Below are 22,682 nucleotides of genomic sequence, written 5' to 3' on the forward strand. Positions count from 1 at the left end.
AACATAAAAGCAGTGTTGTTCTGTATGTATACAATTGATGTATAACATCGATAATATTAGGCTTAACAGCTTCTCATATAACGAAATGTTGTCTTACATATCAAACACGCTTGTACGCTACGTACTAGTATACGATTTAAAAACAGCCTACAAGTAAAAATGAAGAAATGGTCAACCTTGTCACACATCAAAAGTAGGTTGGAGATATTTTCTGAATTTTAAAAAATAAAGAAATTTGGCAGCGTACTAGTATGGGTAAACAAACAATGATTTATTAATAAAATGTTTCTTGGACACTTCGATCGACATACAGATAGATAGAAGTACATACTATGTAGTTTCCACTTCTTGGTAGATGTCGTTAGGCACTAGGGAATTGGTAGTTTGAAATCTGATCACAGTTTCTTCCCCTTTGCCGTCACGTCAGCCGGAAGTTGGCTTCTCTCACCACCGTCAAGCTTGTCACAAGACCGCAGTATCCTACATGATGTTAAACAGTGATTTTAAATAAATAAAAAAACTGTATCTAAATTTTACCGTGAAATCTGTCTCGTGATCCAATTTCACTTTCTTTTCTATCCGTAACCTCACTAGAGGGAGTTGATTTGGAAGAAGCGTATTACAATAAAGATATACAGAGGAAAACTTGAAATATTTGCATGTCGCCGGTAACACTAACAAACATTTAAAACAATACAGAGAAATTATCGAGGAAGATCTGGTACAGTTTCAGTCGGTATTACTCAGAAACTGAGAATGGTTGTTACGAATTACACACTTATAAAGTCTACACCTTCAGCGGCAAGTTTCGATCCCGCAACTCGCAGATTGTGAGTTGAGCATGTTAAGCACTTGGCTTTGTAGTGAAAATGTACTTAATTAACTAAACGAGTGTGTATGTGTGTTTCTTATAGTAAAGCCACATCGGGTTATTTGCTATGTCCACCGAAGAGAATCGAACCCCAAATTTTAGCATTGTAAATCCGTAAACTTACTACTGTCTCGGCGGGAGACAAACTAACAAAGTTGACAACTATAGTTGAAGGTTCTGAAACGTCTCCTATATCTGTCATGTAATGTGCTACAAGTAAAATTTGCTTTATGAATTAAAAAACAACAGTAAACAAAATACTTTTTTTTTTAAAAAAAGAAGCATTTTAAAAATATATCGCCCTTTATACTAAAGCTATGGATAGTGAGTGTTGCAAACTTGTATTTTAATGATAACAACCCAATGTAACAACTTACTTTAAATATTTCATTGGTTTACCCTTTACCAACGTCACGACAAATGCTGTTCGACCATTGGCGAATTCTGTTTTAGAGACATTTTAATAACATTATAATTACACCTTAGAATTACTTATGATAGTTAAAAAAAAATAGTGCCACATACAGTTTAAACAATTTCCCAAGATTAGTTAAAACAAAAAAACATCTACTATATTATATGTGTGTGTGTGTGTGTAAAAAAAAAACACGTACTTGTTTCCTTTTCATAATTATTATTTTCACTTAATGTCAATCTTAAAATTGCAGTTTATTCATCACTATTTAATGTTATCGCTATATAGTAATGTTGTAGCTCAATTTGCTCATATATAGAAAAAGCAAAACAGAAAACTCAATGACAACTCAGTCTATGTTACTCCAGGGCAAACACAGATTGAGCTAAGAATTTATCATTATGTTGTTAATATATATACATAAAGGTTAGATGCAATTTATCTCTATTTTCTCCTTAATGAATTATGCAATTTTCTCCAGGCGATGATCCTTCATATGCTATCCACGTGCCTTCACTTAGTTGTAGTGTAATAAATATTCACAGCGTTCGCCTGTGGTATGTAAATCATAGCTATGTAGCTTAGTTAACCGTGGTGGGCCTACTAAGCAAACTTACAGGCTGAATTAGGGCATACGAGTAGCAGTTGCTCGCTACGGTATCTCGAAAACAAAGAACCGTCTTTGTTCAAACTTCTGTGTGGTCTTTATTAGGTAAAACGAGATATTCAATCAATTTCTAAATGAATATTGTTAAAAAAAATGGAATATAAAAAAATTAGCTATTCTTCGCTGGAATTCAGTGTTAAACCTAATCCAATATAATACACTTGTTGATTAGCAATTACCTTGAGATCAATGTAACCATAGAAAACGCGTGTGACGAACAGAGTGCTATTATACATAAGTTCTAAGCCTTAAAAAACATCAATTATCTCAATTTTACATACCTCGGATTCATCAGCGTTTTAAATTTCAGCAAATAACTCGTTTATGATTCAGTATAAATTAGGCTAAGAATATGCTGATAACATCTCTTACCTACGTTAAATTACAAAACAGTTTTTGTCAAATTAAACAATATACGAGTTCGCGAGAAACTACAGTGTACGAAGTAGCAAGTAGGCCTACACATTTTATTTCTTAAGACCTGCGTAATACTTTTTGCCTCTTTCACTTGCTAAGCAATAAATTTATTTCCAGAGGGCAGTGTTAGTCAAAGTTGTTTATTGTCAATGGTCAATATTGTTGTGAACTAGGTCGTTAAAATGCATTGTTTCGTTAGCAATCGAAGTGTTGACTCACGAAGTTTGATCACCTGACGTTTAGAAAGAAAAAAAAACAATTGGAAAAACCGCAAGCCAAGGAAAAATAATGAAATATTAGTTCAAATTTGGTGAAACACACGACTATGACAGATTTTATTATTATTTGCAACGATACGAGCAAAACCCCTTCGTTAGACAGTTTAAGCCGTGCGTCAGAATAAATCTTTCATTCACGAAGAGATTTCATTTTCCTGCGTAGTTTCTCGCTGAAAATGTGGTGATTAAAGAAGATACTGATGAAAAACGTAGGTGCATTTTGTTGGTAGAGACAAATTCGTTTTAGTTAAATTATATAATGTTTGTTAATCATTCAACAATTGTTTTTCGTGATTTTGGATAGGCTATCATAGTAGTATATATATAATTAACAGGATTACACGTATAATAACCGCAGAATACAAGACTAAAATCGTGTATGCATTTTCCTCATGGACCCAATAAAACTCCATACCAAATTTTTTGAAAATTATTCTATAAAGGGTGAAATAATGGTAAGAAAACTTGATATGAAGGTTTGTGGGAAATTTCAGTTTTGCACATTGCAGTTCTTGTGGCTGTTTTTTACCCTGTTGATAAATCTTCACAACATTTCGTATGAGGGTTTGTTTGGTTCATGTGTAGATAAAAGCAAATTTTTGTTTACAGATTTTGTAGTATACAGTTTTTACGGGTGTTTTAAAGATGTTTTGAATTTCGCACAAAGCTACTCGAGGGCTATCTGTGCTAGCCGTCCCTAATTTAGCAGTGTAAGACTAGAGAGAAGGCAGCTAGTCATCACCACTCACCGCCAACTCTTGGGCTACTCTTTTACCAACGAATAGTGGGATTGGCCGTCACATTATAACGCCCGTGTTTTAAAGAACTTCAGTCTGGAAAACGGGTGGTCCTGCTACTCTATATAAATATAATGTCGGTTTGTGTTTTTTTTTTTTTTATTTCGTGCAAAGCTACTCGAGGGCTATCTGTGCTAGCCGTCCCTAATTTAGCAGTATAAGACTAAAGGGAAGTCAGCTAGTCATCACCACCCATCACCAACTCTTGGGCTACTCTTTTACCAAAGAATAGTTGGATTGACCGTAACATTATAACGCCCCACAGCTGAAAGGCCCATCATATTTGGTGTGACGGGGATTACGAGTCGAGTGCCTTAACCACCTGGCCATGCCGGGCCAAATATAATAGTACTGTCTGATGTATGTCCATGTAAGTATTATGCAGGGTGTGAATATCTCTTCGCCAAAATTTATACAAAGGCTCATTAGGCCCATGTGAGGGTACATAAAATGTTCCAGTTTTTCCATTTTGTGGTTTTTACAGGCGTTTTTACCACTGTTTCAACACCCTTCCCCGCTTGTACAGCGGTAAGTCTACGGATTTACAACGCTAAAATAAGGGGTTCTATTCCCATCGGTGGACTCAGTAGATAGCACAATGTGTCTTTGCTATAAGAAAACACACACACATACACTGTTTCAGCGTTTGTGAATGGATCTTCACCAAATCGGACATGACACTTCCTAGGTTCCCTAAAGAAGTCAATCGTCAGTTGGATTCATTTGATAAGTTCTTAAAATCATTTTAATGTGTTTATGAATTAGTATTTGTTTAGCGATATTCAGTTTTCAAAACGATGTTTGAGAGTGTATTCAGTAAAAAATGAAAAATGTCAAGAAATGTTCATAACTTTGGACGAGGACTTTCTTTTACAAATTATTTAACCAAGAATGTGAAGAACACAGTAATATGGTTTAAATCAACGTATTTCTACCTAAATTTTGTCAAATTATTCTGACTATTCAAGTATTCCAACCTAAAAGAAAGATTCCATCGGTGTTTTTCATATTTTGTCATCAAATCAACCACTTATAGTTCAACAAAAAAACTGTATCCTCTCCATCCCCAAAACAAATATCTCTATTCAGTAAAAATTGACTTCAAAAGCCTTACATCCTAAAAACTGTGTTTGAAAATACACAGATCTTATGCAGCGCAATGGATAAAAAAAGACCCGAAAAGAATGATAGAAGAGAAACAATTTGAAATGGAAAAAAGAAAAAGTATGCTAGTAAATAATTTGTTAACCTAAAGATAACCTAAAAAGGTCGAAACGTTGTAGTGTACTTTATTTTTCATAAAGTTTTATTACCCATATCAGTCATCTTTAGGATATATCTAGGTTAGAATTGTTTTGGAAATTTCGCACAAAGCTACTCGAGGGCTATCTGTGCTAGCCGTCCCTAATTTAGCAGTGTAAGACTAGAGGGAAGGCAGCTAGTCATCACCACCCACCGCCAACTCTTGGGCTACTCTTTACCAACGAATAGTGGGATTGACCGTCACATTATACACCCCCACGGCTGGGAGGGCGAGCATGTTTAGCGCGACGCGGGCGCGAACCCGCGACCCTCGGATTACGAGTCGCACGCCTTACGCGCTAGGCCATGCCGGGCCATCTAGGTTAGAAAGCAATAATATTGCTTCGATTTTAAACTTAAATAGTTTCTGAATCAAGTCATTTTCTCTTATATCACCAACGTTTAAAATAAAAAACAAACAAATCTCTACATTCAATGGAGACTCTAAATTACGAAATCTAATAAAATTTTATTGTATTGTCTGTTGTATGTCCATATAACTACTTTCACCCTCTGTAGATAGATTTTCATCAAATTTGTTATGACGATTTATTGGGTCCATGCAGAGATATATACGAATTTTTAGTTTTCTATTTTGTTGGTGTTTTCTTTACCACTACTTCGTCACCTGTGTATGGAGATTCATTGAAGCTAGGCGGAAGATACATGCAAACTTGCAGTTTCATATTTTTGTTTTGCAGTATTTATGGGCATTTGTTTTTTAACAATTACATATAAGAGAAGCACCTTTTCATTAATCATGAATTTACATCCATAGAACAGGTACGCGAGCTAGTTGTTAATAATTTAACTTAGATGTTTGTGTACTAGAGGGAGTGTCAATACATCCTGTAGTAAGTTAAAAGCAACAACAATATATCAGCATAATTAAAATACTGAATAAATAAGTATTCAATTAGCTCATCAGTTCAGTGTATTTTAGGAACTTAAACACTGAAAGTAACTGCATTTATTTGTCTGTGATTAAATTACCAACGAGATAGAGGATGAGTTTGTTATCGATTGACTAGAGGGAAATTCTCTTGGTAAGTTTATTTGTTAGTTAGGCCTACATATACCCAATTTACGATGAAATGCTTTCTAATCTTTATAAATATAGACGGAGGAAATGTGTATTTAATTTTATATTAATGGTGACATATATATTGAGCTTCGCCTTAAATATATAGCTTACTCTGACCGGAATTTATTATTGTTACTCTCGGAACTTCTTTTCAAATGTCGTTTGAAAATTTAGGCCTAAAAGTGAACATAGCCTGAAATAAACGATATTCACAAAATAAATTTGTTCATTGATTGTTATCTATGCTGGTCGTTTTTACCAAATAATCCTAAAGGAGCCGTGCGAAGATAGAACATGTTACAAAAGAACTGTTTTGTCATTAGTAGTAATATCGTAAAAAAAAAAAAATGTTTTCAAAAAATGGGTCTAAGTAGATAGTAACATAAACAACACCAACAAGATTAAATAAACTATCAATAATTCTATAGTGCTAAGATGTTTCCAATTCTATCTATAGGCGCGACATAATAATGTTTAATAAAATAACTGATAAATTACGTCGGTGAGATTGGGTCATATTTTGCTTGTAACTATATTAGAAAGCATTCATTTCAAATATTATAACTGACATAACTTTGGTATAAACGGTCAAACCGTTTTTGTTTTGTTTTATTCTAATATTACGAAAAATAAAATAATCACCAAGGTAATTGAATTAAAATAAAGAGGACTACACAATCTGTGCAACAATAAATAATATTTATTTTGAACAATTTATATCAATTATTTTCTTACAGCAACCAATAATATCTGTATCAAACTATTCATATGAATTATTTTCTTACAGCAACCAAGAACTTCTGTATCGAACTATTTATATCAATTACTTTATTACAGCAATGAATAACATCTGTATCAAATTATTATCTTAACTATTTATAACACTCTAAGATTCTAGCCAATTATATTAATGATGTAACAATAAAGAGATAACAGTATATAGCTTAGTTACGGAACATACACACAATGTATACCTAACGTAAAATAAAGGGTTTGTGTGTTACGGAATACAAACACAGATAGTTTACGTTAGGAAACACATACGATCTATACATTTCTTAGGGAACGTACACAGATATTAAGATATTATAACAAAACATACATACAGTGTATATCTTATTTATCGAAAACACATAGTATACCTTATCAACATAGTGTATACTTTATTTATGGAACGATAATACTGTGTAAACCTTACATACGGAACACACACAGATAATATAGCACCTTACTTACGGAACACAAACATAATATACCCTTCTTACGAAACTAACACAGAGAGTATATTTTGTTATCAGAAGCCACATATAATTATGTATTTATATACTTATGAAAAACACATACAAAGATTATAGCTTAATTATAGAACATGAACACACAGAGTATACTTTATATACGGAACACAAACACAGTGTATATCATTCTTACCGAGCGCACACTTTGTGTGTGGTTTACACGAGCGAAACACACACAATGCATACTTTACCGAATAGAGACACACATAATATATCTTACTTACGGGGACAAACACAGAATGTACCTTATATATGGAACAAAAACACTGCATACCTTACGGAAAATACACACACACAGATTATATCATACTTACGGAACACACACATAGTGTATATCTTTCTTACGAAGACAAACACAGCGTTTATCTTACAGAAAGCACACACAATATAACTTACGGAAAACACACAGTGAATACCTTACTTAAATAACAAACACAGTGTAAGTCTTATTTACGTAACATACAGAGTATACCTTAATTATAGAACACAAACACGCAGAGTATACCACCTTAATTACAAAACTCACACCTGGGTACACATTACTCACTCTGCACAAATATAGCGAATATCTTGCGGTAAACAGCCTTACACAGTATACCTTACTTATGGAACACACACAGATTATATATCTTACCTACAGAACACAAACATAGTGTATACTTTACTTTTGGAACACATACAGAATGGATTATAGAGTTCGAACACACACACACACAAAGTATACTTTACATACGGAACTCACACAGTGCTAACTTATTGAACACAAACACAATGTATACCTTACTTATCGAGAAAGATATACTGTATACCATACGGAAAACACATACTCAATGTATGTCTTACTTACGAAACACACGCATTGTATACATCACTTACAGAACACACACAAAGAGTATACCTTAATTATCAAACACAAATACAGTGTACACCCTACTTTCGGAACACGCAAGAATGGACTTTAGAATTCGAACACAAACACAGAGTATACCTCACATATGGAACTCACACAGTAATTACTTACTGAACACAAACATAGAGTATACCTTGCGGAACACACACAGTAATTACTTACTGAACACAAACACAGAGTATACCTCACATATGGAACTCACACAGTAATTACTTACTGAACGCAAACACAGAGTATACCTCACATATGGAACTCACACAGTGATTACTGAACACACTCACAGAGTATACCTCACATATGGAACTCACACAGTGATTACTGAACACACTCACAGTGTATACCTCACATATGGAACTCACACAGTAATTACTTACTGAACACAGACACAGTGTATACCTCACATATGGAACTCACACAGTAATTACTTACTGAACACAAACACAGAGTATACCTCACATATGGAACTCACACAGTAATTACTTACTGAACACACTCACAGAGTATACCTCACATATGGAACTCACACAGTAATTACTTACTGAACACAAACACAGAGTATACCTCACATATGGAACTCACACAGTAATTACTTACTGAACACAAACACAGAGTATACCTCACATATGGAACTCACACAGTAATTACTTACTGAACACAAACACAGAGTATACCTCACATATGGAACTCACACAGTAATTACTTACTGAACACAAACACAGAGTATACCTCACATATGGAACTCACACAGTAATTACTTACTGAACACACTCACAGTGTATACCTCACATATGGAACTCACACAGTAATTACTTACTGAACACAAACACAGAGTATACCTCACATATGGAACTCACACAGTAATTACTTACTGAACACAAACACAGAGTATACCTCACATATGGAACTCACACAGTAATTACTTACTGAACACAAACACAGAGTATACCTCACATATGGAACTCACACAGTAATTACTTACTGAACACAAACACAGAGTATACCTCACATATGGAACTCACACAGTAATTACTTACTGAACACAAACACAGAGTATACCCCACATATGGAACTCACACAGTAATTACTTACTGAACACAAACACAGAGTATACCTCACATATGGAACTCACACAGTAATTACTTACTGAACACAAACACAGTGTATACCTCACATATGGAACTCACACAGTAATTACTTACTGAACACAAACACAGAGTATACCTCACATATGGAACTCACACAGTAATTACTTACTGAACACAAACACAGAGTATACCTCACATATGGAACTCACACAGTAATTACTTACTGAACACAAACACAGAGTATACCTCACATATGGAACTCACACAGTAATTACTTACTGAACACAAACACAGTGTATACCTCACATATGGAACTCACACAGTAATTACTTACTGAACACAAACACAGAGTATACCTCACATATGGAACTCACACAGTAATTACTTACTGAACACAAACACAGAGTATACCTCACATATGGAACTCACACGGTAATTACTTACTGAACACAAACACAGTGTATACCTCACATATGGAACTCACACAGTAATTACTTACTGAACACAAACACAGAGTATACCTCACATATGGAACTCACACAGTAATTATTTACTGAACACAAACACAGAGTATACCTCACATATGGAACTCACACAGTAATTACTTACTGAACACAAACACAGAGTATACCTCACATATGGAACTCACACAGTAATTACTTACTGAACACACTCACAGTGTATACCTTGCGGAACACACACTGAATATATCTTACTTACGAAAACACTACTGTACCTTACTTACTGAACATACACACAGAGAGCACATTACTCAGTGTGTACCTTATTTATGAGAAAAATACACAAATACATTGTGTACTTTAAATGACATACTTACACAGTATATTACTTACAGAGTGTACCTTACAGTAATGTGACCACTCATCTTATCGTCACTAGAAATTCAACGTGTTGTAGTAATTGCAATGTAGTACACAGGAATTTCATGATTATTGGTTTGAAGCTAATCTCAACCTACATCAGTGTCTCCGCATGAAGTCAGTTCTCAACATTTACTTCTCTTTAATGTCAGTTTCCCAAACATCATGAACTATAGTGATGTTCCCCAAAGTGACGATAACTTCTTTTCCCGGGAACGTTATACCACCTGTTGTTTACATGTTTAAACATCAAATCATGTGTAACTCTTATAGCTATATATTTATTGCAAATCAGCATACTGCGAGATCTGTTCATGGACTGGTAGACGATGTTTCTCAAAGTTAAACTTCTTATATTCGCAGCTGAACTTGAGATGGCATCCATTCGTCTGATGCCCAGTTTGGTTACATTCTCAAGAGTGTTATCTCCTCGTTTCAATAACAGCAGCTGTTCATCTCGTACAGTCTTGGCTGTAACCATCATGTTTCCCACAACAACGTCAATTAGTATTCTGTAGGATGAGTTTTTATTCCAATCTGACTTTAATCAATAGTTAGACTCGAAACACCTCTCTTCTTGTGCCCTTTCCCATTATTTGTAACTAGATGTCTGGTGGAATTTGTAAAATTTGTCTATACTAGTATTAAGCAAAGTTGATGTTTTAATACTAAAGGAACTGATAAACCTGTAACTTTCAGATGGGGTTTTTAATAAAGTATTTGTAATAGAACCAGGTTCCTTTACCAACCAGAGATCTTATTTTGAAGATACAGTCCATTTTGTTCAACCTAATATTCACATCCTCATCTGTTGTGACATCTACAAGTTGGTCATGTGAAAATTAATCTAAAACATTACATGGACTATCCAGGTAAGATACGGGTAATATTGTCCAAACCTTTAACGAGTTTGGATAAAATCCCCAAACCCTGTTTCAAGACATTTGTTCCTTCCTAGTTTGTCCCTACAAACTGATTATTGTTGGATAGTTTACACAGGTCACAGCTGCAAGGTTGTTTAATGTGGTCAGATCTGTTAAAGGTAAATAGCTTCTTATTCACTGTTCGAACAGTTCACATTGGAAATGGTTGTGAAGTGAGTCTGGTTTGTCTAACATTGTACCTTGTGAGTCTAATATATCTAAAAACATTGTATGTTGTGAGTCTGGTATGTCTAACATTGTACGTTACGAGTATGGTATATCTAACATTGTATTTTACGAGTTTGGTATATCTAACATTGTACCTTACGAGTTTGGTATATCTAACGTTGTATCTTGTGAGTCAGGTGTATCTAATATTGTACAGTTTAGGTCTGGTATATCATAGGTCTTTGAGTTTTTCAATTGGATAATGATTTTGTACTGCACAACTAGTTTCCATAATTGGATTTGTCAGGGGCATTGCTGGAGTAGACCAGAAAGAAATTACTTGCAGTAGAGATGACAGAACAGATATGGTAAAGGTTGTCCTCTTCCATAATCAACAGTAAATAATATTTTAGGTTTGGAATTCGGAGGTAGATGCAGTAAAATAAAGAGATGGTTTGATCTCTACATTTAGTAACTGTTTTATTATGCCATCTGTACATTTAGTAACTGTTTTATTATACCATCTCTACATTTAGCAACTGTTTTATTATGCCATCTCTACATTTAGCAACTGTTTTATTATGCCATCCCTACATTTAGTAACTGTTTTATTGTGCCATCTCTACATTTGGTAACTGTTTTATTGTGCCATCTCTACATTTAGCAACTGTTTTATTATACAATCTCTACTTTTAGTAACTGTTTTATTGTGCCATCTCTAATTTAGTAACTGTTTTATTATGCCATCTCTACATTTAGTAACTGTTTTATTATGCCATCTCTACATTTAGCAACTGTTTTATTATGCCATCCCTACATTTAGTAACTGTGTTATTATGCCATCTCTACATTTAGCAACTGTTTTATTATGCCATCTCTACATTTAGTAACTGTTTTATTATGCCATCTCTACATTTAGTAACTGAGTTATTATGCCATCTCAATATTTAGTAACTGTTTTATTATGCCATCTCAACATTTAGTAACTGTTTTATTATGCCATCTCTACATTTAGCAACTGTTTTATTATACAATCTCTACTTTTAGTAACTGTTTTCTTGTGCCATCTCTAATTTAGTAACTGTTTTATTATGCCATCTCTACATTTAGTAACTGTTTTATTATGCCATCTCTACATTTAGCAACTGTTTTATTGTGCCATCTCTACATTTAGTACTGTTTTATTATACCATCTCTACATTTAGTAACTGAGTTATTATGCCATCTCAATATTTAGTAACTGTTTTATTATGCCATCTCAACATTTAGTAACTGTTTTATTATGCCATCTCTACATTAAGCAACTGTTTTATTATACAATCTCTACTTTTAGTAACTGTTTTATTGTGCCATCTCTAATTTAGTAACTGTTTTATTATGCCATCTCTACATTTAGTAACTGTTTTATTATGCCATCTCTACATTTAGCAACTGTTTTATTGTGCCATCTCTACATTTAGTAACTGTTTTATTATGCCATCTCTACATTTAGAAACTGTTTTATTGTGCCATCTCTACATTTAGTAACTGTTTTATTATGCCATCTCTACATTTAGTAACTGTTTTATTATGCCATCTCTACATTTAGTAACTGTTTTATTATGCCGTCTCTACACTTAGTAACTGTTTTATTATGCCGTCTCTACATTTAGTAACTGTTTTATTATGCCATCTCTACATTTAGCAACTGTTTTATTATGCCATCTCTACATTTAGCAACTGTTTTATTATGCCATCTCTACATTTAGCAACTGTTTTATTGTGCCATCTCGACATTTAGTAACTGTTTTATTATGCCATTTCTACATTTAGTAACTGTTTTATTATGCCATCTCTACATTTAGCAACTGTTTTATTGTGCCATCTCTACATTTAGTAACTGTTTTATTGTGCCATCTCTACATTTAGCAACTGTTTTATTATGCCATCTCTACATTTAGCAACTGTTTTATTGTGCCATCTCTACATTTAGTAACTGTTTTATTATGTCATCTCTACATTTAGTAACTGTTTTATTATGCCATCTCTACATTTAGCAACTGTTTTATTGTGCCATCTCTACATTTGGTAACTGTTTTATTATGCCGTCTCTACATTTAGTAACTGTTTTATTATGCCGTCTCTACATTTAGTAACTGTTTTATTATGCCATCTCTACATTTAGTAACTGTTTTATTATGCCATCTCAACATTTAGTAACTGTTTTATTATGCCATCACTACATTTAGTAACTGTTTTATTATGCCATCTCTACATTTAGCAAATGTTTTATTGTGCCATCTCTACATTTAGCAACTGTTTTATTATGCCATCCCTACATTTAGCAACTGTTTTATTATGCCATCTCTACATTTAGCAACTGTTTTATTATGCCATCCCTACATTTAGTAACTGTGTTATTATGCCATCTCCACATTTAGTAACTGTGTTATTATGCCATCTCAACATTTAGCAACTGTTTTATTATGCCATCTCTACTTTTAGTAACTGTTTTATTATGCCATCTCTACATTTAGCAACTGTTTTATTATGCCATCTCTACATTTAGCAACTGTTTTATTATGCCATCTCTACATTTAGCAACTGTTTTATTATGCCATCTCTACATTTAGTAACTGTTTTATTATGCCATCTCTACATTTAGTAACTGTTTTATTATGCCATCTCTACATTTAGTAACTGTTTTATTATGCCATCTCTACATTTAGCAACTGTTTTATTATACAATCTCTACTTTTAGTAACTGTTTTATTGTCCCATCTCTAATTTAGTAACTGTTTTATTATGCCATCTCTACATTTAGTAACTGTTTTATTATGCCATCTTTACATTTAGCAACTGTTTTATTGTGCCATCTCTACATTTAGTAACTGTTTTATTGTGCCATCTCTACATTTAGTAACTGTTTTATTGTGCCATCTCTACATTTAGTAACTGTTTTATTATGCCATCTCTACATTTAGAAACTGTTTTATTGTGCCATCTCTACATTTAGTAACTGTTTTGTTATGCCATCTTTACATTTAGTAACTGTTTTATTATGCCATCTCTACATTTAGTAACTGTTTTATTATGCCGTCTCTACACTTAGTAACTGTTTTATTATGCCGTCTCTACATTTAGTAACTGTTTCATTATGCCATCTCTACATTTAGCAACTGTTTTATTATGCCATCTCTACATTTAGCAACTGTTTTATTGTGCCATCTCTACATTTAGTAACTGTTTTATTGTGCCATCTCTACATTTAGCAACTGTTTTATTATGCCATCTCTACATTTAGCAACTGTTTTATTGTGCCATCTCTACATTTAGTAACTGTTTTATTATGCCATCTCTACATTTAGCAACTGTTTTATTGTGCCATTTCTACATTTGGTAACTGTTTTATTATGCCGTCTCTACACTTAGTAACTGTTTTATTATGCCATCTCTACATTTAGCAACTGTTTTATTGTGCCATCTCTACATTTGGTAACTGTTTTATTATGCCGTCTTTACATTTAGTAACTGTTTTATTATGCCATCTCTACATTTAGTAACTGTTTTATTATGCCATCTCTACATTTAGCAACTGTTTTATTATACCGTCTCTACATTTAGTAACTGTTTTATTATGCCATCTTTACATTTAGTAACTGTTTTATTATGCCATCTCTACATTTGGTAACTGTTTTATTATGCCATCTCTACATTTAGTAACTGTTTTATTATGCCATCTCTACATTTAGTAACTGTTTTATTATGCCATCTCTACATTTGGTAACTGTTTTATTATGCCGTCTCTACATTTAGTAACTGTTTTATTATACCGTCTCTACATTTAGTAACTGTTTTATTATGCCATCTTTACATTTAGTAACTGTTTTATTATGCCATCTCTACATTTAGCAACTGTTTTATTATGCCATCTCTACATTTATTAACTGTTTTATTATGCCATCTCTACATTTAGAACTGTTTTATTATGCCGTCTCTACATTTAGTAACTGTTTTATTATGCCATCTCTACATTTAGCAACTGTTTTATTGTGCCATCTCTACATTTAGCAACTGTTTTATTGTGCCATCTCTACATTTAGTAACTGTTTTATTATGCCATTTCTACATTTAGTAACTGTTTTATTATGCCATCTCTACATTTAGCAACTGTTTTATTGTGCCATCTCTACATTTAGTAACTGTTTTATTGTGCCATCTCTACATTTAGCAACTGTTTTATTATGCCATCTCTACATTTAGCAACTGTTTTATTGTGCCATCTCTACATTTAGTAACTGTTTTATTATGCCATCTCTACATTTAGTAACTGTTTTATTATGCCGTCTCTACATTTAGTAACTGTTTTATTGTGCCATCTCTACATTTGGTAACTGTTTTATTATGCCATCTCTACATTTAGTAACTGTTTTATTATGCCATCTCTACATTTAGTAACTGTTTTATTATGCCATCACTACATTTAGTAACTGTTTTATTATGCTATCTCTACATTTAGCAACTGTTTTATTGTGCCATCTCTACATTTGGTAACTGTTTTATTATGCCATCTCTACATTTAGTAACTGTTTTATTATGCCATCACTACATTTAGTAACTGTTTTATTATGCCATCTCTACATTTAGTAACTGTTTTATTATGCCGTCTCTACATTTAGTAACTGTTTTATTATGCTATCTCTACATTTAGCAACTGTTTTATTGTGCCATCTCTACATTTGGTAACTGTTTTATTATGCCATCTCTACATTTAGTAACTGTTTTATTATGCCATCTCTACATTTAGTAACTGTTTTATTGTGCCATCTCTACATTTGGTAACTGTTTTATTATACCGTCTCTACACTTAGTAACTGTTTTATTATGCCGTCTCTACATTTAGTAACTGTTTTATTATGCCATCTCTACATTTAGCAACTGTTTTATTATACCGTCTCTACACTTAGTAACTGTTTTATTATGCCGTCTCTACATTTAGTAACTGTTTTATTATGCCGTCTCTACATTTAGTAACTGTTTTATTGTGCCATCTTTACACTTAGTAACTGTTTTGTTATGCCATCTCTACATTTAGTAACTGTTTTATTATGCCATCTCTACATTTAGCAACTGTTTTATTGTGCCATCTCTACATTTGGTAACTGTTTTATTATACCGTCTCTACACTTAGTAACTGTTTTATTATGCCGTCTCTACATTTAGTAACTGTTTTATTATGCCATCTCTACATTTAGCAACTGTTTTATTATACCGTCTCTACACTTAGTAACTGTTTTATTATGCCGTCTTTACATTTAGTAACTGTTTTATTATGCCATCTCTACATTTGGTAACTGTTTTATTATACCGTCTCTACACTTAGTAACTGTTTTATTATGCCGTCTCTACATTTAGTAACTGTTTTATTATGCCATCTCTACATTTGGTAACTGTTTTATTATACCGTCTCTACACTTAGTAACTGTTTTATTATACTGTCTCTACACTTAGTAACTGTTTTATTATGCCGTCTTTACATTTAGTAACTGTTTTATTATGCCATCTTCACATTTAGCAACTGTTTTATTATGCCGTCTCTACATTTATTAACTGTTTAATTATGCCGTCTCTACATTTAGAAACTGTTTTATTATGCCGTCTCTACATTTAGTAACTGTTTTATTATGCCATTTCTACATTTAGCAACTGTTTTATTGTGCCATCTCTACATTTAGCAACTGTTTTATTGTGCCATCTCGACATTTAGTAACTGTTTTATTATGCCATTTCTACATTTAGTAACTGTTTTATTATGCCATCTCTACATTTAGCAACTGTTTTATTGTGCCATCTCTACATTTAGTAACTGTTTTATTGTGCCATCTCTACATTTAGCAACTGTTTTATTATGCCATCTCTACATTTAGCAACTGTTTTATTGTGCCATCTCTACATTTAGTAACTGTTTTATTATGACATCTCTACATTTAGTAACTGTTTTATTATGCCATCTCTACATTTAGCAACTGTTTTATTGTGCCATCTCTACATTTGGTAACTGTTTTATTATGCCGTCTCTACACTTAGTAACTGTTTTATTATGCCGTCTCTACATTTAGTAACTGTTTTATTGTGCCATCTCTACATTTGGTAACTGTTTTATTATGCCATCTCTACATTTAGTAACTGTTTTATTATGCCATCTCTACATTTAGCAACTGTTTTATTGTGCCATCTCTACATTTAGCAACTGTTTTATTATGCCATCCCTACATTTAGCAACTGTGTTATTATGCCATCTCCACATTTAGTAACTGTGTTATTATGCCATCTCAACATTTAGCAACTGTTTTATTATGCCATCTCTACTTTTAGTAACTGTTTTATTATGCCATCTCTACATTTAGCAACTGTTTTATTATGCCATCTCTACATTTAGCAACTGTTTTATTATGCCATCTCTACATTTAGTAACTGTGTTATTATGCCATCTCAACATTTAGTAACTGTTTTATTATGCCATCTCTACATTTAGTAACTGTTTTATTATGCCATCTCTACATTTAGCAACTGTTTTATTATACAATCTCTACTTTTAGTAACTGTTTTATTGTGCCATCTCTAATTTAGTAACTGTTTTATTATGCCATCTCTACATTTAGTAACTGTTTTATTATGCCATCTTTACATTTAGCAACTGTTTTATTGTGCCATCTCTACATTTAGTAACTGTTTTATTGTGCCATCTCTACATTTAGTAACTGTTTTATTGTGCCATCTCTACATTTAGTAACTGTTTTATTATGCCATCTCTACATTTAGTAACTGTTTTATTGTGCCATCTCTACATTTAGTAACTGTTTTATTATGCCATCTTTACATTTAGTAACTGTTTTATTATGCCATCTCTACATTTAGTAACTGTTTTATTATGCCATCTCTACATTTAGTAACTGTTTTATTATGCCGTCTCTACATTTAGTAACTGTTTTATTATGCCATCTCTACATTTAGTAACTGTTTTATTATGCCATCTCTACATTTAGCAACTGTTTTATTGTGCCATCTCTACATTTAGTAACTGTTTTATTATGCCATCTCTACATTTAGTAACTGTTTTATTATGCCATCTCTACATTTAGTAACTGTTTTATTGTGCCATCTCTACATTTAGTAACTGTTTTATTATGCCATCTCTACATTTAGTAACTGTTTTATTATGCCATCTCTACATTTAGTAACTGTTTTATTGTGCCATCTCTACATTTGGTAACTCTTTTATTATGCCATCTCTACATTTAGTAACTGTTTTATTATGCCATCTCTACATTTAGTAACTGTTTTATTATGCCATCTCTACATTTAGTAACTGTTTTATTGTGCCATCTTTACATTTAGTAACTGTTTTATTATGCCATCTCTACATTTGGTAACTGTTTTATTATGCCGTCTCTACATTTAGTAACTGTTTTATTATGCCGTCTCTACATTTAGTAACTGTTTTATTATGCCATCTCTTCATTTGGTAACTGTTTTATTATGCCGTCTCTACATTTAGTAACTGTTTTATTATACCGTCTCTACATTTAGTAACTGTTTTATTATGCCGTCTTTACATTTAGTAACTGTTTTATTATGCCATCTCTACATTTAGCAACTGTTTTATTATGCCGTCTCTACATTTATTAACTGTTTTATTATGCCGTCTCTACATTTAGAAACTGTTTTATTATGCCGTCTCTACATTTAGTAACTGTTTTATTATGCCATCTCTACATTTAGTAACTGTTTTATTATGCTATCTCTACATTTAGCAACTGTTTTATTATGCTATCTCTACATTTAGCAACTGTTTTATTTTGCCATCTCTACATTTAGTAATTGTTTTAATATGCCATCTCTACATTTAGTAACTGTTTTATTATGCTATCTCTACATTTAGCAACTGTTTTATTATGCCGTCTCTACATTTAGTAATTGTTTTAATACGCCATCTCTACATTTAGTAACTGTTTTATTATGCCACTGATGTTATTATATTATTGATCTGTATTTCCTTAATCCTGTTTTTGATTTGATTTTTAAGTGATTTCTATATAACTTTATTAGAACTTTTGTTTCATTTTTTGTTCATTTTCCTTTTTTTTGATTTTCTGTTTTCTCTCTTTTTTACTTCGTTTCGTTGTTTCATCAACTCCAGTACTTAGTTTCATCAATTCCAGTATTTAGGTTCATCAACTCCAGTATTTAGTATTAGCCATTATTTTATTTTATTTTTCCAAAACTAATTCTACTTTTGACACCATTATTATAAAATATTGTTTCCTTATTTAGGTTATTTTAAATTATTTGAAAATAATATTACTTCGAGTTTACATAATAATAATAATTTGATTTATTTCTTCTTCGATTAAAGCTACTTTCATCAATAGGCCTCTTATACAGATAACGTTTCAACTAAAATTTCTTACTAACTGTATTTACTTCTACAATTCACCAGTTATTGATCGGTTAACTTATTAAATTACGAGTATACTGATTAACTTCTCTGTATTAGCATTCAAATGAAAACTTGATTCGCTGACTTGCGCTCTACGAACTGGATGTTTCTGTTTAAAACCAATATCTACATCTAGGCCTTATTCGAATTCACTAGGCCTTATTCTAGTGCGCCCTCTAGTTAGTATCTAAAGTAGAACATTCAAATTACAGTTTAAACTATTATTTAACATCGGCCGGGCATGGCCAGGTGGGTTAAGTCGTGCGACTCGTAATCTGAGGGTCGTGGATTCGCATCCCCGTCGCACCAAACACGCTCGTCTTTTCAGCCGTGAGGGCGTTATAATGTGACGGTCAATTCCACTATTCGTTGATAAAAAGAGTAGCCCAAGAGTTGGCGGTGGGTGGTCATGACTAGCTGCTTTCCCTCTAGTCTTACACTGCTAAATTAGGGACAGCTAGCGCAGATAGCCCTCGAGTAGCTTTGCGCGAAATTCAAAAACAAAAACAAACTATTTAACATATAAGCATATCTAACAGCTTACATATGTGTTAGTTATCCAACACTTCTTTCAGCTGACGTCAGTATGACATTTAATTGATTACGTGTATCATGTTGTTATTAATATGCTAATTATTGATACAGAAATCCTGTTTTATATGTTTTTCTTGTGAACACTTACTTTTCTTGATACACTACATTGTATACTAATGTACCAATTGTAGCATCACTATATACTAATGTACCAATTGTAGCATCACTATATACTAATGTACAAATTGTAGCATCACTGTATATTAATGTACGAGCTGTAGCATCACTATATACTAATGTACCAGTTGTAGCATCACTATATACTAATGTACCAGTTGTAGCATCACTATATACTGATGTACCAGTTGTAGCATCACTATATACTAATGTACCAGTTGTAGCATCACTATATACTAATGTACTAGTTGTAGCATCATTATATACTAATGGATCAGATGTAGCATCACTATATACTAATGTACCAGTTGTAGCACCATTATGGACTAGTGTATTAGTTGTAGCACCATTATGTACTAATGTACTTGTTGTAGCATCACTATATACTAATGTACCAGTTGTAGCATCATTATATACTAATTGATCAGTTGTAGCATCGCTATATACTAATGTATTAGTTGTAGCATCACTATATTCTAATGTACCAGTTGTAGCACCATTATGAACTAGTGTATTAGTTGTAGCACCATTATGTACTAATGTACTTGTTGTAGCATTACTATATATTAATCTATCAACTGTGTCATCACTGTATACTAATGTATCAGTTGTAGCATCACTATATACTAATGTATCAATTGTAGCATCACTGAATACTGATGTACCAGCTGTAGCATCATTATATAGTAATGCACCAGTTGTAGCACCATTATGAACTAGTGTATCAGTTGTAGCACTATTATGTACTAATGTACCAGTTATAGCATCACTGTATACTGATGTACCAGTTGTAGCATCACTGTATATTAATGCATCATGTGTAGCATCATTATATATAATCTACCAGTTGTAGCATCACTGTATGCTAATGTGACAGTTGTAGCATCAGTGTATACTAGTGCACCAGTTATAGCATCAATATATGGTAATGTAACACTTGAAGCATCAGTATATACTAACGTACCAGTTGTGGCCTAACTATATGCTAATGTAGCAGCTGTACCATCAGTATATACTAATGCATCAGTTGTAGCATCACTGTATACTGATATACCCGTTGTAGCATCAGTGAATACTAATGTAACAGTTATAGCATCAGTATATACTAATGTACCAGTGGTAGCATTAATATATGCAAATGTAACGGTTGTAGCATGAGTATATACTAATGTAGCAGGTTTAGCATCAATATATACTAATGTAACGGTTGTAGCATCACTATGCTGTAATGGTTTGAATTATATAGTATTATTTACAAAGAATATGTGGCAGATATTACAATTTGTTTATTTTACTAATAATAACAAAATTATTTGAATTTATTCATTTTAGTCGTATATATTTATAACTGAATGTAAGGAAAACTAAGTAATATAAACATGTGAAGAAGTGTCTGTTCGCACCTAAAGATAAAGTAATACCTCTAACATCTACATTTTATTTTATTTTCTGTTTTTGCTTTACTGAAGGAAAAAAGAAAGTAGAGCGTTGAAAGAGATCGAATGGATTTAAATGTTATGATGTATTGACACAACATGAACGGGTCAGCATTCATGTGTTTGAGCTGTTAATATATCAAAGTCAGCATGTTGTTTCAAAGTTTGCTTATTCTTTCTCTTCTAATGCTTGACATGTGGACGCACCCGAGAACGAAACGTATTAAGGAAAGGAAAATTCTTGACATTTGTCGCTGTAACTTTTCCTCGAGGACTTTGATTGTCAACCATTAAATTTACGAGTAGCAGAGTCTAGTAACATCCATCTCGCGGAGCTGCACTTTAACCAGTGTATTGATAGTAATGTTCGCTGGTTTTGACGTCCTCTTGGGAAGGCTCGAAAATAAGGCGAAGAATTACCTCAGAAGAACGATGGAGATTTCCTACAAGATCTGACAAGAGATGCCACTGTTTGGGTTCTGGTGCTCAATTGAGGATCAGCAGACGTGCACCTACCACTCACCGTCTTTCTTGACAGGCCATGGCCGAGTTTCGCAGAGTAAATTAGCGCCAGGATTAGTTTTGGTGTGTCATTGCACCAGATGACATTATCTGTCAGGATAATTCAGGTTGAGCTAATTTAGTCTCGGTGTTTGAATCGGGTACTATTTCTTTTTACGCATCAAAAGCGTGTTAAGTTTCGTGAACTGTTTCTATCAGACAGTTTTCTCGGTTAATAAACCGATAAGACAGTAATAAATATTTCTAACATCTCGTGAAAAACGTAACCCAACCGTTATAAAAGTGTTTCAGTTACTACTAGTTAATTATATACGAAAACACAACAATTCGTCCAGTGCCTGGCCTGTCGTTCCCACATAAGCAGAGAAACGCCAGAATCTGGTATTAAAGTAATATATTATTGGTCGTTCGTACCGAGAACATTAACAGGTAAGGAAAGTT

The 22,682-nt window shown here is 32.9% G+C and overlaps 1 long non-coding RNA gene across 1 annotated transcript; it reads right to left on the bottom strand.

Annotated features, from left to right (window-relative positions):
* Nucleotides 1–254: 254 nt before the first annotated feature.
* On the bottom strand, nucleotides 255–2,446 carry LOC143241800 (uncharacterized). The gene is made up of 2 exons (XR_013022283.1): nucleotides 2,235–2,446; nucleotides 255–480 (listed from the first exon to the last, which is right to left on the bottom strand). It is a non-coding gene; the product is annotated as an uncharacterized LOC143241800 (long non-coding RNA).
* Nucleotides 2,447–22,682: the final 20,236 nt, after the last annotated feature.

The sequence above is a fragment of the Tachypleus tridentatus genome, unplaced genomic scaffold (genome assembly GCF_004210375.1).
Source record: "Tachypleus tridentatus isolate NWPU-2018 unplaced genomic scaffold, ASM421037v1 Hic_cluster_1, whole genome shotgun sequence".
In the NCBI taxonomy this organism is placed as follows: domain Eukaryota; kingdom Metazoa; phylum Arthropoda; class Merostomata; order Xiphosura; family Limulidae; genus Tachypleus; species Tachypleus tridentatus.